The sequence below is a fragment of the Bos grunniens genome, chromosome 23 (genome assembly GCF_055505025.1).
Source record: "Bos grunniens cultivar Pamir isolate PY7600 chromosome 23, Bosgru_T2T1.0, whole genome shotgun sequence".
Classification (NCBI taxonomy): Eukaryota; Metazoa; Chordata; class Mammalia; order Artiodactyla; family Bovidae; genus Bos; species Bos grunniens.
The window spans coordinates 14865570-14890377 of NC_141187.1; the positions used below are offsets into that span (position 1 = coordinate 14865570).

Genomic DNA, 24808 nt, shown 5'->3' on the forward strand with positions numbered 1-24808 from the left:
AGAAGTAACTCATCTGATCAAGGTGACCTTGCAGGGAAAATCATGGGGGAAAGTGACCTCAATGTCCCTTCCCCTCTCATCTCCCACTGGGGCTTTCCATTGGCCAAAACTGCCCAGCAGCTTGGGGGCAGGAAGCATGTTGATGAGCCCACAACCTGTCCAACAACCAAGACAGAGACCAGGTAGAAAAGGGAAGATAGGAGACCTGGAGGCACAAAGAGACCCAGCTCAAGCACTTCCAGGCACCAAAACCATCTGACAATTTTAAACTTCCACAAATACACATTAACTGTACAATAATTATGTCATACCAGTCAGTACCAACTGTGAAGAACAGATCCTCTACACACTGCAAGATTAATATACCCAAACATTCACTTTGACCTGATACAGACCAGGGATCAAGAACTCCTTATTTATTCAATTTTATTATGACCCAAGATAAAGGAACTATCCTCGGAACTAGCTGAAGCGTGTCTCAGATTGCCCAATAAGGATCTGCTACGATATTTTGCACTCAAGCCGAAGCCATAAAGAGAAGTGAGGCAAGGGACAGCTGGGGACGTATTCTCCTGAGCCTGAGCTTCTACAACAGAACAAGTGGAGAGTCAGGAGGGGAGGGGAGGACTGTATACAATCTGGATTTTCATTTATTGTGAATAAAGACTGTCTAATTATGAGATACACTCATTGTAAAAAAAAATGCTTGGAAATAGTCACCTGAAACCTGCTTTCTTATCTCATCACTTAAAAATGTACTGTAAAAGGTATGAAAATTTTCAGATTATGAAGAGATTAACTTCTAAATGCAAAATGTAAGAATTAAACATTAGGTCATAAAATGCTGTTGTCACACAGTTTAACGATAATGTACATTTCCATATATATTTGGTCACAAAGCCAAATACAATGCAAGTGTCATTTTAAATGTTGTTAATAAATCACATTTTTATTATCTAACTAAATTCAAAGTACAAGAAACTATGCCTCATTTGATAAGTGAGGAAAAGTCAAAACGTTTCTTTATGTAATTAGAATATTATTAAATTTTTATTAGAAATAAATGTTATAATGTAATATTTACTAATATAGTTATATAGCCTAGGATAATTCTTCCTTTTAATATATATGCCAAATTATTATGTAATTTAAAACATCCCTAAAGGGATTTTCAGTATTGTGGTGAAAGAGAAAATTAATCTAAAAGGGTGATAAACACTAGTGTAATAAGGAACAGCCTTTTATATTCTATTACAAGTTAATCCCTAAAGGGATATTGCCTATAAGCTTAGGCTATGCATAACGGCCGTCTCTGGGAACCCTGTTTCGCAGGTAATGAGCATTAAGCTAAAACACCCAGAAAACTCCTGACCAGGCCAAGCTGTAAATAACTGCAGGGAGGAAAAAATTAACACATCCCCTCCGGAGGCTGATGGGAACCAGGATGTGTTTGACTTTACTCCCGCCCCTTTAAGTACAAAAGGAGCCTGGATTCAAACTCAGGAGGACGGTTCTTCGGGGGCATGAGTCCACCATCTTCTTGGCTCGCTGACTTGCTGAGTCAAGTCATTATTCCTTGCCCCAACAACTCATCTCTCAATTACTGGCCTCTTGTGCAGTGAGCAGTATGAGATCAGACTTGGTAACACTAGTATAAAGTAATGATATAACTAGATAAAAAGGCAGAGACCAACTCAAGTTTTCCCTGTAAGACCTCAAACAAGGGGCTTAAACGCCATTCTGTAGACAAGTCCCTGAAGGGTCTCAGCTGGGAAGGAATAAGATTGGTGGAACGGTTGACAGTGATGAAGCTGGCAGGCAAAATGACCTGGCCGTGTGAGCGCAAGCAGGAGGCCGGCTGGAAAGGCAGATGGGCAGGGACCTCGCGTGAGCAGGAGCCTGAACTGAGGGTAAGGTGGGGAACGGGCACACAGGTGCAGACAAGAAGGAGAGGCTGTGATGGGGAGAGAAAGAGGACGAGGAAGGGCGGAGGAGCAGACAGGGAAGAGAACTGGGCCGCACTGGTTACTGACTAAACACAGAGGGCAAGGGTACAGAAGGACTCGAAATAACCTTCAAGTCTCAAGTATAAACACTGCTGCGTGCCGTTTATATGAGAAGGATCAGTGGGAGGGGCAGATGGGTGACTGCATCAAGCTAATAAAACAACAAAGAGAGGACTTCTCTGGGGGGTACAGTGGATAAGAATCTGCCTGCCAATGCAGGGGACACCAGTTTGAACCCCAGTCTGGAAAGATTCCGCATTTTTTAGTTGCCTCGGGCAACTAAAGGCCCACGTGCCACAACTACTGAAGCCCAGGTGCCCAGAGTCTGCAATCTGCAATAAGAGAAGCCACCGCAACGAACAGCCTGTGGGCCACAACCAGAGGGAAGCCCCCGTTCACCGCAACTAGAAACAGCTCACATGCAGCAGAGAAGACCTAGCACAGCCAAAAACAAATATATAAATAAATTATTAAAAAAAAAAAAAAACAGAGAAGACATCATCCAGACAGAAATGACCAGAGGCAGAGGGAAATGCAGAAACAGGAGAAATCCACTGATGAAGATGTGAACTCCAACAAAGAAAATAGACAGATATATCACAGCAACAGGGGCTGGAGGTAGGGCTGCCAGATCCAATACAGGATGCCCAGTTACATTTGAATTTCAGATAAACAATGAATAATTTTTTGGTATAAGTACGACCCAAGCAACATTTAGGATGCATTTATACTAAAACTTTATTCATTGTTTATCTGAAATTCAAATTTAACGGGGTGTCCTCTGTTTTCATTTGCTGAATCTGGCAACCCTAGCTGAGGAAGTGAAGAAACAGATGAACTTCTGAAAGAGGCAGACTGAACTGGAGACAAAGGCCTAAGTGGTAAATTAGCAAAAAGAAACCTAAAACTAAAGGAAAGGAACCTATGTTCAAATTTTTTAAGACCCCCTAACTTCCCCGAAGTAACCACTACCATTCTTTTCATAACGTGATGGCCAAATGGAGACGTGACGGACTCTGGCTTAGTTTAAGGTTACGGTACTAGACCATTCAGAATCATGGTCTAAAAGAACTTTATTGAGGACGTCTCACACACTTGCTTTTCCATCCGTACTTCTAACCTTAGAGAGGCTGAAAACAGCAGGGAAATAGCCAAACAGCTTTGCAATATACTGAAGCTGTGCTATATGACTCACAGTTCAAATAAAATGGGTCTCACAAAGAAGAATGATGGCTTTATCACTGAGATGTTTCCTGAACCTCCATTCATTACTTATTTTGTCAAGTAATCTCCAAGGGGAAGTATTTTTAGCATACCTACACTTTCATACGTTGACTGGAGGCTACTTAATATACAACCCTATTGTACTCTGAAACTATTCCTTAAAGGAGATGCAATGTGTGAGGTGAAACAGAAGAGTTAGACTCAATATTTTTTTTTCATGAGAGAACAGTGTGCTGTACTTAAAATATATATAGGCCTGACTTTTAAAAGTGACACAAAGGTGGTGGTAGTGTAAGAGCATGTGAGACAGCAGTGGTCATAAGCGGTGCAAGCGTAAAACACCATTGCCCTTGTCAACCACACAAGGCAAGTCCGTACATGGCTGGACTCTGACAAGACCCACCAGGAGCTTCTTTAAAGCATGTCTGAAGCAAGACACAGGCAGAGACGTAGGCAAGAGAAGGAAGGGAACTCTTAAAACACCACTCAGTCGTGTCCGACTCTGTGACCCCATGGACTGTAGCCCACCAGGCTCCTATGTCCTTGGGATTCTCCAGGCAAGAATACTGGAGTGAGTAGCCTTAACCCTTTACAGGGGATCTTCTCAACCCAGGGATCAAACCTGGGTCTCCTGCATCACAGGAAGATTCTTGACCATGTGAGCCAGCAGGGAAGATCCCACAGATTTTAGGACCTTCCTAAATTAGGTCCCATGGTCTTCCAGCTCCTGACTGATGCTTGTGTATGTTTTAGGAGGTAAATTATGAGGCAGGGACTCGTGGCTGCCTCCCAGCAGTCCTTCTCCCCTCCTTCTCAGTAACCAAGCCCCAGATGTTAGCTGGGCACCTGGCCTCCAAGCCCAAAGATTCACATTTCTCTGCCTCACTTACTGCCAGGTGTGGCCACCTGACTGAGTTAAGACCTAATGAAATCTAAGTGAAAATGTCATGTGGGAATGCCAACCGTTCTCTCTAAGAAGCAGCGGCTGCAGTCTTCTCCTCCTACTCCTTCCTCCTGCCGGGAAGGTATATCTCTGGGCTTCTGTCTTGTACCATGATGTGATGTGGTAGGGAAGGTGGTCATGGGGCTGTTTGTTGGTCACTGAGCTGGACTGCCTACCTCCAGGTTTCCTTTATGTGAAGTAACAAATGCTCATATCTTTAAGCCATATTAAGTTTTTCTGTCACTCACAGATGAATTAACACCGCACTGATTCAACTACAGTTGAATCACCATCACTGATTCAACTATACACACACACACACACACACACATATATGTGTAAAATACACCAAAGTGTTTACAGCCTAACACATGATAGAAACCCAACGCATGTTAGTTCTTCTTTATTTGGTATGACATGACTACAATCAACCCCAAATATACAGACAGCTGTTCACTTCCCATTATCAGATAGAGGAGGTAACTATTGGACACCACAGAAGGACACAGCCAAAACAAGCTTTGTTCTTGTTCTTCACCTTTTAAAATCACCCTTGAAAGTCATCAAGCCTTCAGTATCTCACAGGTATCTTCAAATCGATTTGGATTTCTATTTTTGTTTTTCTTTTTAAAATAATTTTATTTAAATTATTTAGGGCTTCCCTTGTGGCTCAGCAGGTAAAGAATCCACCTGCAATGAGGGAGACCTGGGTTCGATCCCTGGGTCAGGAAGACCCCTGGAGAAGGGCATGGCAACCCACTCCAGTATTCTGACCTAGAAAAGTCCAGGGACTGTATAGTCCATGGGGTCGCAAAGAGTTGGACACAACTGAGCGACTTTTACTTTCATTTATTTATCTTTGGCTCCGCTGGGTCTTTGTTGCTGTGTGGGCTTTTCTCAAGCAGGGGCTACTCTCTCCTTGTGGTGCACAGGCTTCTCACTGCAGTGGCTTCTCTTGCTGCAGAGCACAGGATCTAGAGCACGCAGGCTCTGCAGCTGCAGCTCCTGGGCTCCGGACCACAGGCTCAGCAGTTGTGTCACACGGGCTTAGTTGCCCTGTGGTTGTGGAATACGGGACCCATGTCTCCCGTATTGCCAGGCAGATTCTTTACCACTGAGCCATCAGGGAAGTCCCTGACTTTCTTTAATTTGCTGCTTATTCAAGGCAGAGGTTTATCTGTCTAGCTTGTTGCTTCTCTTGATGCCCTCTTCTCTGGCATCTCCAACATCTTGTCCTTTAGCAGAACTTCTCTCTACCTCCAAGTGGTACACAGGCAGGGCTATCAGTGAGTCTGGGGGAACGTAGGTAAAGAGGGTAGCCCATCCTTTAGTGATAGATTTGTCTGGGAATAGGCATGATCCCAGAATCCTCACATGGGCATTTTATTAATGCTAGAAGGAAAGATAAAGTCCTACTTGAAGGTTGTGGTTTTGCAAACCTGTAACCTTGGAGCTGCCAGTCACATGGAGGAAACTGAGACTGAAGTCAACACATTTCTAGACTTCCTAGTAATGTAAGCCAATAAATTTCTTTTTCTTTGATTTGAGGTGGGTTTTTATCTCTTGTCATTGGCAAAGTTCAGTAGACTAACATTAGATGGGTCATTGTGCATGGTTCAATGACATATTAAGGATAAAATAGATTGGGAAACTTCAGAATCAACAACCTTTTAGTATCTGCATTGGTTATCTTCTTAGTACTGTAAAATTTTTATTCATATTACTTATATAATATTACTAACATTAGATGGAAACTGGGAAATCTTTGGAGTTATAACTTTAACTAATGTAGATATGAAACCATTGGCATGATTTCCATCCTTCTAATGGGAGGCTACAGTCCACGGGGTCACAAAGAGTCAGACACGACTGAAGCAACTTAGCATGCACACACAATTCTACTTAAAGAAGCCGATCATGTTTTTACATCACATCAACATACAGAAAATAGTTTTGGTGTGCTACTTAAGTGTTTCATTATTCTGTTGGCTTCCTTGGAAATTCAAATTTTACAGACATGATATAAACATTCCCTCTACAGAAGGAAACATACACAGAGCACAGCAACTTTCAGTAACAATTTCTCCCACTAAAGAAGCAATTCCATTTTTAAAAGTAGCAGGCAGCACAAGTTTGTTACTTAAAACTGGATACTTCCTACTTGTAACAGTAATTCTGATTTTGTCTCAGGGAGAAAAAATGTTGGTGGTCTCATGGTAAACTAACCAAACTTAAAAATAAAAGAAACATTGATTTTCAAAGTTCCTAGTGTTTGAGAGTGAACACAAGTTAGTAAATATACATTTGAATTTCTACTGAGCCATGGATGAAGAATATTTTATCTATGAATAAGAATAGTTCCTAATTCCTAACATATTTGGCTATGCACCTAAATTGAGTGAAAATACAGACGCTCCTAAGTGAAAACATACTGTACTTCTTTTATCATTTAGATTGAGGCAAAACAGGGTCTCATAAGAGATAAATATTCTTAACAAGCAAATAAAGAATTCCGCCACTGGGGTTTTCTTTTCATTCAACTCTTTAAGCTTTTATAACAAAAGTTTTTAGTGTTCCGAAAGCCTTTTACAGCTACAATTATATGAACAACACAATTTAATTAGCATGCATTCAGTGTATGGCTCTATAGTAGGAATTTCCATTAATTAAAATAGATGGAAAATACAAAAGCATTAGCTGTAAACAATTTGAGGAACCAAGAATCTAATTTGCCTATTGCACAACAAAGAAAAACACACTGCAGTTATGTGAATGATTTTGGCTCGTGTAGCAATTACATGTTTATCTAATAATTTCAGACTTCATTCATTTTACAAATATTCAATGGGTGCGGGTCAGCATTGTTATTGGTGCTTGGGAATCATCAGTGAATAGAACAGAAGATTCCTGTCCTTGCAAAGCTGACATTCTAGCAGAGGAGACAGATACTGTACAACAGACAGAGAGCATAGGTAAATTATAAAGGTCAGATGGTTCTATGGGAAAACATAGGAAGTGTAGACTAATATGGGGGGTCAGTGGTAGTTGGGGAGAGGGCTGGGCTGCAGTTTTCACTGAGATGGTCAGGGCATACCTCACAAGAAGGTGACATTTGAGCAAAGACTTTAAAGAACTGCCAGTGCGAGCTATGTGGGTATTGGGGGAAGAGCATTCCAGGAAAATGGCTAGGGCAAATGCTCTGGGCTGAAGATTCCTGGACTGTCAAAGTCTGAAGCCTAGTGAGCAAAGCAATGGCACCCCACTCCAGTATTCTTGCCTGGAAAATCCCATGGACGGAGGAGCCTGGTGGGCTGCAGTCCATGGGGTCACTGAGGGTTGGACACGACTGAGCGACTTCCCTTTCACTTTTCATTTTCATGCTTTGGAGAAGGAAATGGCAACCCACTCCAGTGTTTTTGCCTGGAGAATCCCCCAGGGACGGGGGAGCCTGGTGGGCTGCCGTCTATGGGGTCGCACAGAGTTGGAAATGATTGAAGCGACTTAGCAGTAGCAGCAGTGAGCAAAGAGGGGAATATGAGAAAATTTGGGCCTCTTTGTTTACAAGGGGGAAGCAGACCTTGAGGGCCTTTTTGATTGGGCTTGTTACATATGTGTGAGGCCAAAGATATAATGAAAATGCAGGGCCCCTTGTTCAAAAAGGAAAAAGTGCTATATCAAAAACATTAAAATATAAAGCTTTCCCTTAAAAATATTTAGTACTTAGAGTGATTATTTATAATTAGATGAATAATTGTAGTACATGAGTAATGATTAATTTTCAAATTGTAAAAAAATGTAGTATTTAGTTTTATAATTTTATGTAACACAAAAATAATAATACTTTATTAGTATATCTTGATTGATCATACAATTTTCCTGACTAGTTTTTCTACATATTCATTTATTAGATCATAAAAATTTGTATTTCTGGCAATTTCATTTTCAGTTGATATAACTGAAAACTCTTAGCAAATTCAAGATCATAAATAATTTTTCTTTCAAAGGTTTTCCTTCTTGTGATGATAACTTTTAGGATCTGCTCTCTCAGCAACTTTGAAATATACAATATAGTATTGTTAATTATAGTCACCATAGTAGGCAGAGGTGGTCAAAATGGCCAACCTTCAGTTGTAAAATAATTAAGCTATGGGTATGTAATGCACAGATAATTTTTAATTTTGAGAAAGATATTTCTGCTGATGCAACTGTTGGTGGAGTTGTTAACAGTATTTCAGAAGCTGTGACAACAGTGAGAAAAATTTCCTATAAATTATTTCAAAATGTAAAGTGTAGTGTATCTAAGCTGATGAATCTTATAAAACAATTTCACTAGAAAGATTTAATTCTTCATACAAATCAGTTGCATTTTAGTTTGAATTTAATTTTAAATACAAATATATACAATGCATGTTAATGTTTCCTCTGACATCTCCTGTAAGTCATGGAGGTTGAATAAGAAACTGTGCAGATTTGTAATTTGTACATAATTCAAAGCACATGTTTATACATTTGATTACTGTATCTATGATTACAATGAAAAATTTAATTTAAAATTTTTCTTCAGTGAGTGGTTCACCTGAACATTCGTAGGAAAACAGTGTCCTTTTCTGTGGAATGTGATCCTTAAATTTAACTCCTATTTCTAAGCCCACAGACAGTTTCTTTACCATATTGCAGCAGTTTTCAATAATGTGAATTCTAACCTCTCAGAGAATTCCATCAACTCTCTGATACACTTTATTGCAATGTTCATATGTCCATTTTTAATTAATTAATTATTTTTATAGCTGGAAATAGTCTTAGAGATCAGAAACCAGTGTGTGGTAGAAAACTTCCCAACCATGAGGAGCCTTGGAAACACAAGTAGAGCCTTTTAAAGAGGGGTCAGTGCATGGGTGTCCTCTCTTTTTTTCGCTACACTGACAGGATGTAGGCTCTTAGTTATCTGACCAGGGATTGAACCTGTGCCCCTGTAGTGGAAGTCCCTGTCTGCTTTTATTTTGTAATATCTTACTTATAAAGCCTGCAGCCCGAGTGCCTGCAGTTCCTGTCCTAGGGCTCAGGCTGGAGGCTTAAATATCAGATGCTGCCAAGGCCAGCTCTGGGGATACAAGGCACAGCCTTGCACGGCTGTCCGGGTGCTGCTTCCTCGGGAGGCCCCTTCTGTCCCGCGGGGACCATTCTACAGATTTTGTGGCTGTTACCCTCACTTATGCAGGTCCCAGTTCCAGCATACCCACCCACTTAGGGCCCCACAGTGCCCTGGACTATTCCCAGGTGCAGCTGGTCAAACGCTACTGTGTGGGCACTGCCCGCTATGCCCGAGCTGAAAGGTCAAACGGGATGAAGACTGAAAGGTATCCACTGATTCCGTGACAGGAACATCACTGGTGAATTTACCTAGGTCGATTTTTGTGAAATGGGAGGGGATATGTAAACACAGCTGTGTGATACAGCAGTTTAAGGATCAAAGGACTATGAAAGGAAGATCTATTCCAGTCTCAGTTCCACAGCCTAATTACTATGTGACCCTGCAGAAGGCAATTAAATGCTCAGAGCCCTGGTTTTCTCATCTAAAATGGGAAATCCTATCTATCTACCCACACGGTTATGGTAAAAACTAAGTGATATAATACATGTGAAAGTGCTGTAAGGTTGGCAAAACTCTATATAAAATGAAAGGTGCTCACTGTTACAAGTAAATCTGTTCATGTTATTTAGCAAGAAGTACACTAAAAATCTGACGTAAACCACATGGCCGATAATAGGAAAGGCCAGATTCACTGAGAATGATGGAATTTCTGCTAAAAGAGCTCTGCTCCAAGGAAAGCAACGTTCAAGTGAGGAAGATATTTAGATCTGCAAGTGATAAAACACTAGATAAATTTACTGCCGTATTTCCCCAACAATTTAAACAACGTATTTTAACTATGGTTGTGCTGTTCGCCACAGTTGATTATAAATTCAAATAACCATAGTAAAAAATCTTGCCAGTTATAATCAATCACTGCACATTTGTCTAGGGAGGATTCTCCAGAAGGCTTTGCATTCTATTGGCTTTCTTTGTCTATCATTCTTTGGGAGGATAGAAAGGTGAATAGTAATAACCAGGAATATCTCTAGATCATCTGTAAATGCATCCTCAAATCCTGAAGTAAAGGTCTACGGTAAAATTGCAAACTTGTGCCTCAGGAGAAACCAAATCTAAAAACAGTCAAGGAGGGGGGAAAAAATCCATAAAGAAAAAACATTCATAACTTGTAAAATCCTGAACTGGAATGAAAAATCTTTTTCTATAAAAATGTTGGTGAGGACCCAAAAATGGATGGTAGCTAATAGTTCTGAACACATACTATGTACTGGGGCATGTGCATTTCATGTATAGTTCACCTGATCATCATGGCAAATGAATTAGCTGTTATGGCATCATTTACAGGTTAAAAACTGAGACACAGAGAGATTAAATAATTTGCCCAAACCACACAGCTATTAAGTATTCAAGTTGGGAACTGAAGCAAGCTTCAATGGCTCCAAAGCTCACGATCTTAATCAATGTTTTATACAGTCTCCCACAATTACTTCTTTTGAGAGCTTTATTAAATTTCTAAAAACTAATCAATCATAATTAATTACTCAATTTAGTCCAAATAGTTTCTGATATCTCTGCTACTTTTTCATCTTCCTATAAAACGTTAAATCAGGATGGATCCCCTTCTGAACATGAAGGCTGCCCTAGCATCAGGGTAATGCGTCTTGATTGATTTTATAAATAAATGTGACGTAAATTATAAATAAGGGCTTCCCGGTAGCTCAGAGGTAAAGAACCCACTTGCCAATGCAGGACATGGGGCTTTAACTGCTGGGTCAGGAAGATCCCCTGGAGAAGGAAATGGCAACCCACTCCAGTATTCTTGCCTGGAAAATTCCATGGACAGGACTGTAGCCTGGCATGCTACAGTTCATGGGGTTGCAAAAGAGTCAGACACTACTCAGCGACTAAACAAAAGAAAACAAAAATTATAAGCAAACAAATACCAATTTTGGAATCAGGAAGTTATGTAGATTACATCTCAGATCTCTGGGAAAGATATCATTAAAGACAAATACCACCAGTACCCTATCTCACTATCTCCCTGTTTTCCAAGCCCTCCCAACCTGTATTAAGCTTTGTACCAAGGTCAAGATCCCAGTTCTAATTTGGTGCATCAGAATCACTTACAGATTGCTAAAACACAGATGACTCTGATTCAGCAGACTTGGATGGGGCCCAAGAAACTGCATTTCTAACTAGTTCCTAGACTACATTGATGCTGTTGGTCCAGGGACCACACTTTGAGAACCATTGCTGTTGCTCAGTCACTAAGTCATGTCTTACTCTTTGCAACCCCATGGACTACAGTATGCCAGGCTTATCTGTCCTTCACTATCACCTGGAGTTTGCTTGAACTCATGCCCATTGAGTCGGTGATGCCATCCAACCATCTCATCCTGTTACTCCTTTCACCTCCTGCCTTCAATCTTTCCCAGTATCAAGGTCTTTGCTAATGAGTTGGCTCTTCCCATCAGGTGGCCAAAGTATTGAAGCTTCAGCTTTAGCATCAGTCCTTCCAATGAATATTCAGCACTGATTTCCTTTAGGACTGACTGGTTTGATCTCCTTGCAGTCCAAAGGACCCTCAAGAGTCTTCTCCAGCACCACAGTTTGAAAGCATCAGTTCTTCAGTGCTCAGCCTTCTTTATGATTCAACTCTCACATCCATATATGACTACTGGAAAAACCATAGGTTTGACTAGATAGAACTTTGTCAGCAAAGTAGTGTCTCTGCTTTTTAATATGCTGTCTAGGTTTGTCATAGCTTTTCTTCCAAGGAGCAAACGTCTTTTAATTTCATGGCTTCAGTCACCATCCACAGTGTTTTTGGAGCCCAAGAAAATAAAGTCTGTCACTGTTTCCATTGTTTCCCCATCTATTTGCCATGAAGCTACCCCACACCTGAGGCCAGGGGCGGCGGCCGAGAGGAGCAACCCCACATCCAAGGTAAGGAGCAGCGGCTGTGCTTTGCTGGAGCAGCCGTGAAGAGATACCCCATGTCCAAGGTAAGTGCTGCGAAAGCACATCAGAGGGCAGACACACTGAAACCATAATCAGAGAAAACTAGTCAATCTAATCACATGGACCACAGCCTTGACTAACTCAATGAAACTAAGCCATGCCCGTGGGGCAACCAAACACAGGCGGGTCACAGTGGAGAGGTCTGACAGAATGTGGTCCATTGGAGAAGGGAATGGCAAACCACTTCAGTATTCTTGCCTTGAGAACCCCATGAACATTATGAAAAGGCAAAATAATATGCTACTGAAAGAGGAACTCCCCAGGTCAGTAGGTGCCCAATATGCTACTGGAGATCAGTGGAGAAATAACTCCAGAAAGAATGAAGGGATGGAGCCAAAGCAAAAACAATACCCAGCTGTGGATGTGACTGGTGATAGAAGCAAGGTCCAATGCTGTAAAGAGCAATATTGCATAGGAACCTGGAATGTCAAGTCTGTGAATCAAGGCAAATTGGAAGTGGTCAAACAGGAGATGGCAAGAGTGAACGTGACATTCTAGGAATCAGCGAACTAAGATGGACTAGAATGGGTGAATTTAACTCAGATGACCATTATATCTACTACCGTGGGCAGGAATCCCGTAGAAGAAATGGAGTAGCCATCATGGCCAACAAAAGAGCCCAAAACGCAGTACTTGGATGCAATCTCAAAAATGACAGAATGATCTCTGTTTGTTTCCAAGGCAAACCATTCAATATCAGAGCAATCCAAGTCTATGCCCCAACCAGTAACTCTGAAGAAGCTGAAGTTGAATGGTTCCATGAAGACCTACAAGAACTTTTATAACTAACACCCAAAAAAGATGTCCTTTTCATTATAGGCGACTGGAATGCCAAAGTAGGAAGTCAAGAAACACCTGGAGTAACAGGCAAATTTGGCCTTGGAATACGGAATGAAGCAAGGCAAAGGCTAATAGAGTTTTGCCAAGAGAATGCGCTGGTCATAGCAAACACCCTCTTCCAACAACACAAGAGAAGACTCTACACATGGATATTACCAGATGGTCAAAACCAAAATCAGATTGATTATATTCTTTGCAGCCAAAGATGGAGAAACTCTATACAATCAGCAAAAACAAGACCAGGAGCTGACTGTGGCTCAGACCATGAACTCCTTATTGCCAAATTCAGACTGAAATTGAAGAAAGTGGGGAAAACCACTAAATCATTCAGGTATGACCTAAATCAAATCCCTTATGATTATACAGTGGAAGTGAGAAATAGATTTAAAGGACTAGAATTGATAGATAGAGTGCCTGATGAACTATGGACGGAGGTTCGTGACATTGTACAGGAGACAGGAATCAAGACCATCCCCAGGGGAAGGAAATGCAAAAAAGCAAAATGGCTGTCTGGGGAGGCCTTACAAATAGCTGTGAAAAGAAGAGAAGCGAAAAGCAAAGGAGAAAAGGAAAGGTATAAGCATCTGAATGCAGCGTTCCAAAGAATAGCAAGGAGAGATAAGAAAGCCTTCTTCAGCGATCAATGCAAAGAAATAGAGGAAAACCACAGAATGGGAAAGACTAGAGATCTCTTCAAGAAAATTAGAGATACCAATGGAACATTTCATGCAAAGATGGACTCGATAAAGGACAGAAATGGTATGAACCTAACAGAAGCAGAAGATATTAAGAAGAGGTGGCAAGAATACATAGAAGAACTGTACAAAAAAGGTCTTCATGACCAAGATAATCACAATGGTGTGATCACTGACCTAGAGCCAGACATCCTGGAATGTGAAGTCAAGTGGGCCTTAGAAAGCATCACTACGAACAAAGCCAGTGGAGGTGATGGAATTCCAGTTGAGCTATTTCAAATCCTGAAAGCTGATGCTGTGAAAGTGCTGCACTCAATATGCCAGCAAATTGGGAAAACTCAGCAGTGGCCACAGGACTGGAAAAGGTCAGTTTTCATTCCAATCCCAAAGAAAGGCAATGCCAAAGAATGCTCAAACTACTGCACAATTGCACTCATCTCACACACTAGTAAAGTAACGCTCAAAATTAGACAAGCCAGGCTTCAGCAATACATGAACCGTGAACTTCCAGATGTTCAAGCTGGTTTTAGAAAAGGCAGAGGAACCAGAGATCAAATTGCCAACATCCACTGGATCATCGAAAAAGCAAGAGAGTTCCAGAAAAACATCTATTTCTGGTTTATTGACTATGCCAAAGCCTTTGACTGTGTAGATCACAATAAACTGTGGAAAATTCTGAAAGAGATGGGCAATACCAGACCACCTGACCTGCCTCTTGAGAAACCTGTATGCAGGTCAGGAAGCAACAGTTAGAACTGGACATGGAACAACAGACTGGTTCCAAATAGGAAAAGGAGTATGTCAAGGCTGAATATTGTCACCCTGGTTATTTAACTTCTAGGCAGAGTACATCATGAGAAACACTGGACTGGAAGAAGCACAAGCTGGAATCAAGATTGCCGGGAGAAATATCAATAACCTCAGATATGCAGATGACTCCACCCTTACGGCAGAAAGTGAAGAGGAACTAAAAAGCCTCTTGATGAAAGTGAAAGAGGAAAGTGAAAAAGTTGGCTTAAAGCTCAACATTCAGAAAACTAAGATCATGGCATCTGGTCCTATCACTTCATGGGAAATAGATGGGTAAACAGTGGAAGCAGTGTCAGACTTTATTTTTTGGGGCTCCAATATCATTGCAGATGGTGACTGCAGCCATGAAATTAAAAGATGCTTACTCCTTGGAAGGAAAGTTATGACCAACCTAGAGAGCATATTCAAAAGCAGAGACATTACTTTGCCAACAAAGGTCCGTCTAGTCAAGGCTATGGTTTTTCCAGTGGTCATGTATGGATGTGAGAGTTGGACTGTGAAAAGGCTCAGCACCGAAGAATTGATGCTTTTGAACTGTGGTGTTGGAGAAGACTCTTGAGAGTCCCTTGGACTGCAAGGAGATCCGATCAGTCCATTCTAAAGGAGATCAGTCCTGGGTGTCCTTTGGAAGGGCTGATGCTAAAGTTGAAACTCCAATACTTTGGCCACCTCATGCGAAGAGTTGACTCATTGGAAAAGACTCTGATGCTGGGAGGGATTAGGGGCAGGAGGAGAAGGGGACAACAGAGGATGAGATGGTTGGATGGCATCACTGACTTAATAGACATGAGTTTGAGTGAACTCTGGGAGTTGGTGATGGACAGGGAGGCCTGGCGTGCTGTGATTCATGGGGTCGCAAAGAGTCAGACATGACTGAGTGACTGAACTAAACCGAACTGATGGGACTGGATGCCACAATCTTCATTTTTTGTATGTTGAGAAAAGAAAAGAAATGTTGAGTGAAGAGCCAGCTTTTTCACTCTCCTCTTTCAGCCTCATTAAGAGGCTCTTTAGTTCCTCGTCATCTGAGGTTATTGATATTTTTCCCAGTATTTTTGATTCCAGCTTGTGATTCATCCAGCCCTGCATTTCACATGATGTACTTTGCATATAAGTTACGTAAGCAGGGTGACAATACACAGCCTTGATGTATTTTGAACCAGTCTGTTATTCCATGTCTGGTTCTACTTGTTGCTTTTTGACCTGCATACAGGTTTCTCAGGAGGCAGGTAAGGCGGTCTGGGGTTTCCATCTCTTTAAGAAGATTCCACAGTTTAAGGCTTTAGTATAGCCAGTGAAATAGAAGGAGATGTTTATCTGGAATTCTCTTGCTTTTTCTATGTTCTAACAGATGTTGGCAATTTGGTTCCTCTGCCTTTTCTAAATCCATCTTGTACATCTGGAAGTTCTTAGTTCATGTACGCTGAAGCCTAGCTTGAAGGATTTTGAGTGTTACTTTGCTAGCATGTGAAATGAGCACAAATGTATGGTAGTTTGAACATTGTTTCACATTGCCCTTCTTTGGGATTGGAATGAAAATTGAGCTTTTCCAGTCCTGTGGCCACTGCTGAGTTTTCCAAATTTGCTGGCATATTGAGCGCAGCACTTTCACACCATCATCTTATTAGGATTTGAAATAGCCCAGCTGGAATCCTGTCACCTCCACTAGCTTTGTTTGCAGTCATGCTTCCTCAGGCCCACTTGACTTCACACTCCAGGATGACTGGCTCTAGGTGAGTGACCACACCATTGTGGTTATCTGGGTAATTAAAACATGTTTTGTACAGTTGTGTGTATTCTTGCCACCTCTTCTTAATCTCTTCTGCTTCTGTTAGGTCCTTACTGTTTCTGTCCTTTATTGTGCCCATCTTTGCAGGAAATAGTCCCTTGGTATCTCATTGTATTGTTTTCCTCTATTTCTTTGCACTGTTTACCTAAGAAGCCTTTCTTATCTCTTCTTGCTATTCTCTAGAATACTGGTCTTAGACCGCCACCCCGCTTCCCTCAAGCAGGTCCTGAGGCCAGGAGTTGAGTGGAATAGTTTACTTGGGACGTGAGCCTCGGAAGCTCCAGTCGAGGCAGGGAAGGAAAACAAGCCACTTCAGGTACATGAGAGAGCAGGCACCACTGTGGGCCGCGGGGACTCAGTCTCACTGGTTTTCTCTGGCGGACGGCAAGGAAGAGGCCTTAGCGTTGTCCCCACCGAGGGGTGAAGAGATGCCTTTGTATTTAACAGCCCCCTACTCCTGTCCGTCACTGGTTAGAGGGCTGCTTCCTGTGTTAACACCTTGGCACATCCAGCCTCATCTGTTCACAAGTTACAGAAGCACCTTAGGCAGAAGAGTGTGTGGCGGAGAGAGCAACAGATAACCGCAGAACCCTGCAGCAGGAGGCCGTCAATTGAAGGGGAGCAGGGAGTCCTGAGTAGACAGGGCTGGAAAGACAGTGAAAGTGTTAGTCACTCAGTCGTGTCCCACTCTTTGTGACCCCATAGACTGTAGCCTGCCAAGCTCCTGTGTCCGTGGAATTCTCCAAGCAAGAATACTGGAGTGGGTTGCCATTCCCTTCTCCAGGAGACCTTCCTGACCCAAGGATTGAACCTGGGTCCCCTGCATTGGCAGGTGGATTCTCAGAGCACCATTAATTCTGTTGTGATACACCCATATTTCCACTAATTGTAGCCTGAACACTTCTGGGCTTCTCAGCAATTTCTCAACAGAAAAGCAGGTTGCAACGGAAAAAAAAAACAAAATCCAAAAGGAAACTTGGAAAGCGATGTTATCTGTATCTACATTTTATGTGAGATCGGGTTCTTAAAACATTATGACACCAGAATGAAGAAGAGAAGTATTCTGCAATCTGTGTGTGGCAAGACCTTTCCTCATCTCTTCCTAATATTCTGACACTCACATACTCAGTGTCACTGTGCCCATTAACCCTTGAAGGTAGTTAATGTGACATGTGTGCCTGTGTGCTAAGTCGCTTCAGTCGTGTCTGACTCTTTGCAACCCTATCAACTGTAGCCCACCAGGCTCCTCTGTCTATGGGATTCTCCAGGCAAGAATACTGGGGTGGGTTGCCATGCCCTCCTCCAGGGGATCTTCCCGACCCGGGGATCAAATCCGAGTCTCTTATGTCTCCTGCACTGGCAGGTTCTTTACCACTCGTGCCACCTGGGAAGCCCCTTAAGCTGATATATGTTGCTGTTTTTAAACACAGAGCCATGTTTTCAATTGAAAGTATGATTTTTAAAGTGTTAAAACTTTAAGAAAAGTAGTAAAATCACAAAAGCCATAAACGTGCTGTTACAGGGAAATTCGGAGTCGTAGGAAGTGGAGCCAAGTACAGGTACACATTTATAAACAATGCATCTGTTAAGTGAACTTGCGGCCTGAAGTTGAACAGGTCTGTGGGAGCCAAGGGGTTTTTGTACAATTTGGTGGTTGACCAGCGTGTTCTGTTTGAAAGCCAACTCTGAGAAAAATAAAACGTTTACTGGCAGGCATGTCTGGGTGAATGTCTAATGAAATTAGTTTTATTGAATTGAGACCCAAGGGGGAGAAGTTCAAATCTAATCATTCGGATTACTGAATTTGCTGAATAGAAGAACATCATAAAACAACTGACACTAAAATATTCATACTTGGAAATATTACTGTTTTCTTTTGAAATAATTATAAATTTATAGGAAGTTACAAAAGGAGTACAGAGTGGTTTTGTGTACCTTCACCAAGTTTGGGGAAACTCAAACTTTAACTCAATGGTTAAATCTCGTATAACTAGAGTATATTATCAAGACCAAGAAATTAACATTGGTACAATACATGTGTAGAGTTCTATGCCATTTTATCTCATGTAGATTCAAATAGCCATCAATGCAATCAAGATACAAAACCATTCGATTACCAGAGATCTACTGATGTGTTGACACTTTACCAATTTGAATAAAGTATAGAAAGCTTGCATGCATGCTCAGGCAGTCTTTGTGACCCCCAAGGACTGCACCTACCAGGCAGTCCATGGGATTCTTCAGGCAAGAATACTGGAGTGGGTTGCTATTTCCTCCTCCAGGGAATTTTCCCAACCCAGCAATCAAACCTGCATCTCCTGTGGCTCCTGCATTGGCAGGCACATTCTTTACCACTGTGCCACTTGGGAATCCTTCAGTTCAGCTCAGTTCAGTCGCTCAGTCGTGTCCGACTCTTTGCGCCCCCATGAATAGCAGCATGCCAGGCCTCCCTGTCCATCACCAACTCCCGGAATTCACTCAAACTCACGTCCATCAAGTTGGTGATGCCATCCAGCCATCTCATCCTCTGTCGTCCCCTTCTCCTCCTGCCCCCAATCCCTCCCAGCATCAGAGTCTTTTCCAATGAGTCAACTCTTCGCATGAGGTGGCCAAAGTATTGGAGTTTCAACTTTAGTATCATTCCTTCCAGAGAACACCCAGGGCTGATCTCCTTTAGAAGGAACTGGTTGGATCTCCTTGCAGTCCAAGGGACTCTCAAGAGTCTTCTCCAACACCACAGTTCAAAAGCATCAATTCTTCGTAGCTCAGCTTTCTACACAGCCCAACTCTCACATCCATACATGACCACTGGAAAAACCAAAGCCTTGACTAGACAGACCTTGTTGGCAAAGTAATGTCTCTGCTTTTGAATATGCTCTCTAGGTTGGTCATAACTTTCCTTCCAAGGAGTAAGCATCTTTTAATTTCATGGCTGCAATCACCATCTGCAATGATTTTGGAGCCCCCAGAAAATAAAGTCTGACACTGTTTCCACTGTTTCCCCATCTATTTCTCATGAAGTGATGGGACCAGATGCCATGATCATAGTTTTCTGAATGTTGAGCTTTAAGCCAACTTTTTCACTCTCCTCTTTCACTTTCACTTTTTAGTTCCTCTTCACTTTCTGCCATAAGGGTGGTGTCATCTGCATATCTGAGGTTACTGATATTTCTCCTGGCAATCTTGACTTCAGCTTGCGCTTCTTCCAGCCCAGTGTTTCTCATGATGTACTCTGCATAGAAGTTAAATAAGCAGGGTGACAATATACAGCCTTGACGTACTCCTTTTCCTATTTGGAACCAGTCTGTTGTTCCATGTCCAGTTCTAACTATTGCTTCCTGACCTGCATATAGGTTTCTCAAGAGGCAGGTCAGGTGGTCTGGTATTCCCATCTCTTTCAGAATTTTCCACAGTTTATTGTGATCCACACAGTCAAAGGCTTTGGCATAGTCAATAAACCAGAAATAGATGTTTTTCTGGAACTCTCTTGCTTTTTCGATGATCCAGTGGATGCTGGCAATTTGATTTCTGGTTCCGCCGCCTTTTCTAAAACCAGCTTGAACACCTGGAAGTTCACGGTTCACGTATTGCTGCAGCTTGGCTTGGAGAATTTTGAGCATTACTTTACTAGCGTGTGAGATGAGTGCAATTGTGCAGTAGTTTGAGCATTCTTTGGCATTGCCTTTCTTTGGGATTGGAATGAAAACTGACCTTTTCCAGTCCTGTGGCCACTGCTGAGTTTTCCCAATTTGCTGGCATATTGAGTGCAGCACTTTCACAGCATCAGCTTTCAGGATTTGAAATAGCTCAACTGGAATTCCATCACCTCCACTGGCTTTGTTCGTAGTGATGCTTTCTAAGGCCCACTTGACTTCACATTCCAGGATGTCTGGCTCTAGGTGAATGATCACATCATCATGCTTATCTTGGTCATGAATATCTTTTTTGTACAGTTCTTCCTTTTAAATCCCGTTACCCTTCCCTGTTTTTAACTCATCAGGTAATGCTTTGTTTTTTGCTTCATTAAACAACCTTTGAAACTCAAGAGAAGAAAAATTTGTTAGTTATATTTCTGTTCTTTTGCTTGTTCCTTCTTTTGTTCTGATGTTCCAAGATTCATTCTTTTTTCATTTTCCTTCTTTTTAAGAACTTCATTTCTCCCTTCTTTTAGGGTAGACATGCTGGCAACTAATTCTCAGTCTTCCTTTGTCTGAAAATGTCTTTATTTCCCCTTTATTCCTGAAGGATAATTAATTACACTGGGAATAGGGTTCTGGGCTGAGAGTTCTTTTCCTTCAGCACTTGAGAATATTCTGCTACTTCCTTCTAGACTCCAAGCTTTCTGGAGTGGAGTATGAAAAACACTATAATTCAAACTATTTTTTCCATGTAGGTGCGATATCATTTCTTCCTCATTGTTTTCAGATATTTTTCTTTGTCTTTAGTTTTCTGAAGTTTAATGTTTGTTTTCAAGTGGATTTCTTTGAGTTTATCCTGTTTGGAACTTTCTCAGCTTCATAAAGTCCTAGGTTTATGCCTTTTGCCAAATTTTGGGAATCTTCAGTCATTATTTCCTTGAATGCTTTTCATCTATATTCTTTCTCCTGTCCTTCAGGACTCTGATAACATGAATGGTGGATCTTTTGCTGTAGTTCTCACAGGTCCCTGGGCATCTTTTTTTTTTTTCCAGTCTATTTTCTAGTGCCCAAATTGGGTAATTTCTATTGTTACATATTAAAATTTATTGACTTTTTCATCTGACCTCTCCATCCTGTTATTGAACCCACCCACTATATTTTTAATTTCAGTTATTATATCTTAAGTCTAAAATTCCCATTTGGTTCTTCTTTATATCTTTTTTTTTTTTTCACCAAGACTTTATATCTTTTCATTTCTTTCAAACACTTTCATGATTGCTCAGTGAAACATTTTTTATGATGGTTGCTTTAAAATACTTGTCAGATCATTCTATGATCTGTGTTATAGGGTGGGGAGGCTGATGGTGGTGAACTCCAGGATCCCTGTAAGACTTCCACTGACAACCTGGGTGAGGGGAGAGGGGAAGTTGTTACCTCTGAGAGGGGAGGAAAGTCCTTCCACTCCTTCTCAGATACCACCCTGGCAGCAGCGGAATGGGGTGCCTTGTTATAGCCAGGCTTTGCTGGATGAAGGTAGGGCTGTGGGTTTTTCCATAGTATTTGGATGGAGTAGGGCAACCAGTATTTAAAAATATGTCTCACTGGGTTGCCCCCTTTCCTGGTGCCTTGGTTATAGAGAGCAGAATTTGGCGGGCACTTTTGTCTTGACTTCCCTGGTGGCTCAGACGGTAAAGCGTCTGTCTACAATGCGGGAGACCTGGGTTCGATCCCTGGGTCAAGAAGATTCCCTGGAGAAGGAAATGGCAACCCACTCCAGTACTCTTGCCTGGAAAATCCCATGGACAGAGGAGCTTGGTGCAGGCTCCTGTCCATGGGGTCGCAAAGAGCCGGGCACGACTCAGCGACTTCACTTTCTTTACTTTTGTCTAAGTCTACTGGTGTTTCTTGGTCGCCAGTTTTTCTAGCATCCAGCCTGGAATATACCAGGCAACAACAGCAAAAAAACTCACTGGAAACTCACTGCTGGGTCATTCCTTTAGGTCCTGAGGCCCTCTCACCAGTCTATCCTTTTATCTCTACCCTTTTATCTTTACGTTCTTTTAAATACAATGCCCAGAGTTTTTAGCAGCACTTAGTAAGAGGGTTGCAAGAGATGCAGGTTTGATCCCTGGGTCAGGAAGATTCCCCTGGAGAAGGAAATGGCAACCCACTGCAGTATTCTTACCTGGGGAATTCCAGGGACAGAGAGCCCGGTGGGCTACAGTCCATAAGGTCCCCAAAGAGTCCAACACAACTTAGCAACAAAAACAGCAAGGAAGAGACTTATAGAGAAGTACATCGATTTCACCTTTGTTTGGAGACAGAAGTGAGTGGGCAGAGTTTTAAAGTGCCAGAAATAATGAAGATTTCTAACTTTTCAACCCTTAGATTGAACAGGGCATTGACGTTCACAAAGTCCATTCACAGGCATTGCTTCTTTGCATCTTCAGAACCTGGTAAACTTGATATTATTAGCATCAGCCTTTTTCATATGGGAGAACTGGTTCAGAAGGGACATGCCTGACCCAGAGTCACACAATGAGTTATCACAGGGCTGAGGCCAGAACGTGATTATTCTACTTGTTGCAAAATTTTTTCGAGCCAAAGTAGAAGCATGAGTACATGGAGGTGAATAGCTGGCCAATGATATTAAATACTCTTCTGTGGCCCTCCTTGTCTCCCATTCTGCTTCTCTTGTCTTGAAGGTGCAGGATCTACATTCACTGCTTGTGCTGCAGGAACTGGGCAAGCGATGTGACCCACAGCGTCACCAGCCAGGCCTGTTTTCTAGGGCACAGATGACAGCCCTGATGGGCTAGGCCCTGGCCCCATGGGAGGGTGGGACTACCTGCTCTGGGAGGAAACCCCTCAAACCAAGCCCTGGCCTCCCACCCAGTCAGAGCACAGGTGGACAGACATTCTTCCTGAGGTCATGACCCTGGGAGCTTTCTTTTCCCCTCAGGCTCTTCTTCTCATAAATTGACAGGCTGCCCTTGATATTGTTCACCATTCATGAAATCAAAGGTTAAAAAGCAGTGGTTCACAGTAGATTTTCAAAACCAACCTGGCTGCCTTGTTGCAATGCAGAGGCTTTACCCATCCTGTGGGGCCCACTGTGGGGACCTACATCTTTGTCACAACCCATCCTCCTGGCAATGTGCACCCTATTCATTTCAGTCCAATCATGTTCTTCTCTAACACTAAATCTCCAAATTTTTCCTAAAGCACTCACTGTACAAATTTCCTACATCTGAAGCTTTTAAGTATAACATAAGATTGGCTGGAACACTGGGATTCTGCAGATTTACGAGTGCATGTGATAAAACCTCCAAAACGTCTAGACCTCAAAGTTTTCTGAGTCAATCTTTAAGTAAAATTCACACTCCAGAATGATGTGCCATGTTCAGTCTGTGGCCTCAAGTATCCCCTCGTAGAGCACCACATACTCCCAAGATCGACACACTCCGGTCTGAGAAGCATAACCCCAGGTAACTTATCAAATAAAGCTACAAACTCTTTTCTATGGTTCAACAGCACACACTAAACACATCTGTGGACTTCCTAAAATTTATCTTTCCAAAAAGTTATTCCAAAACCAGTGAGCAAAAATTAATATGACAGAAGGTAGTTTTTATCTGTTGCTAAACAACAAAGGATATATTTCAGGAAAATAAAGTTTAGAAGAGGTGGGATGTGTTTCCTAGTGGAGACTGCCAAACAGCAAATAACCACAAAGATACAAGTTTAAAGCTTTATGAATTCTCACCACCAGTCCCGCAAATCTGCAGTCATGAGTCATATTACTGATTTGAATTAAGTAGGAAAAGGCATGTCTAAAAATAGTAAGATTCTTGAATTACAGAATTTTGGAAAGAAATATGATTAATTTTATTTAGCTCCAATTGCACTCAGTAACCAGAATTAAGCTACAATGGGTTAGCCCAATAGGGAAGCTTTAAAGCATGGTGGAGATGAACTGGATTTATGCTGGGAATTTGTTCCTGGAGACCAATCTTCATCAGGAGCAGACATTTCCATTTAACATCTAAAGTGGCACAGATTCCATTCACCAGGACTGCCAAGTTAAACAATTCTTTAATTTTTTTTTTCAATTTATGGGGGTAATTATTATTTCAAATATTGTATATAAATGAGATTTTATTGTTACCTTGTATTTTACCACTTCAGAGTCACACAATTCAAGTTTTCAGAAAGCATGAACATACTGCATATGACATATTTAAAGGAAATGAAAATAGTGATTCTCCTGGTTCTTAGGCCAGTGTTAATTTGCTTAATGACTCCCTCCTCTGCAGATGAATCAGAGAGAGGTGTGAGTTTGCCTCCACCTGTCCATCCAACGTTGAAGAACACTTTACAGCAGAGGAAGAGCCTGGATTACTGACAGTGACCAGAGTCCCTGGTGGTAAGCAACAACCAGGAGAAAAGAGCATTCTCACATCCAGCAGAACCGCTCAGGGACACCCTGCCCACAGCCCACACACCATTCCTTCACCACAGACATGAGGGGAGCCACGGAGAACAGAAACCACGTTCCCAAACAGATGACAGCCCTTGCAACTGACAGAGGTGAGCCCACCCCTGAGAATCACCAAACATCTGAGAAAATTCTGTAGGTGAAAAGCAAGGCACCAACTCTACAAAAGAAGAACATTCACACAGAGAAACTGCATGTAGAAAGAAAAGCCAGTGTTTCCAAGAAAAGATGCTATTTTTCTTCGGAAGGAGA

The 24808-nt window shown here is 41.9% G+C and overlaps 1 protein-coding gene and 1 long non-coding RNA gene across 2 annotated transcripts in view; one reads left to right on the forward strand and one right to left on the reverse strand.

The window, feature by feature from the left end:
- Positions 1 to 24808, reverse strand: part of KIF6 (kinesin family member 6) — a 410786-nt gene that overhangs the window by 370074 nt on the left and 15904 nt on the right.
- LOC147346744 (uncharacterized) lies at positions 1772 to 24526 on the forward strand. The gene is made up of 2 exons (XR_015152691.1): positions 1772 to 1910; positions 24375 to 24526. It is a non-coding gene; the product is annotated as an uncharacterized LOC147346744 (long non-coding RNA).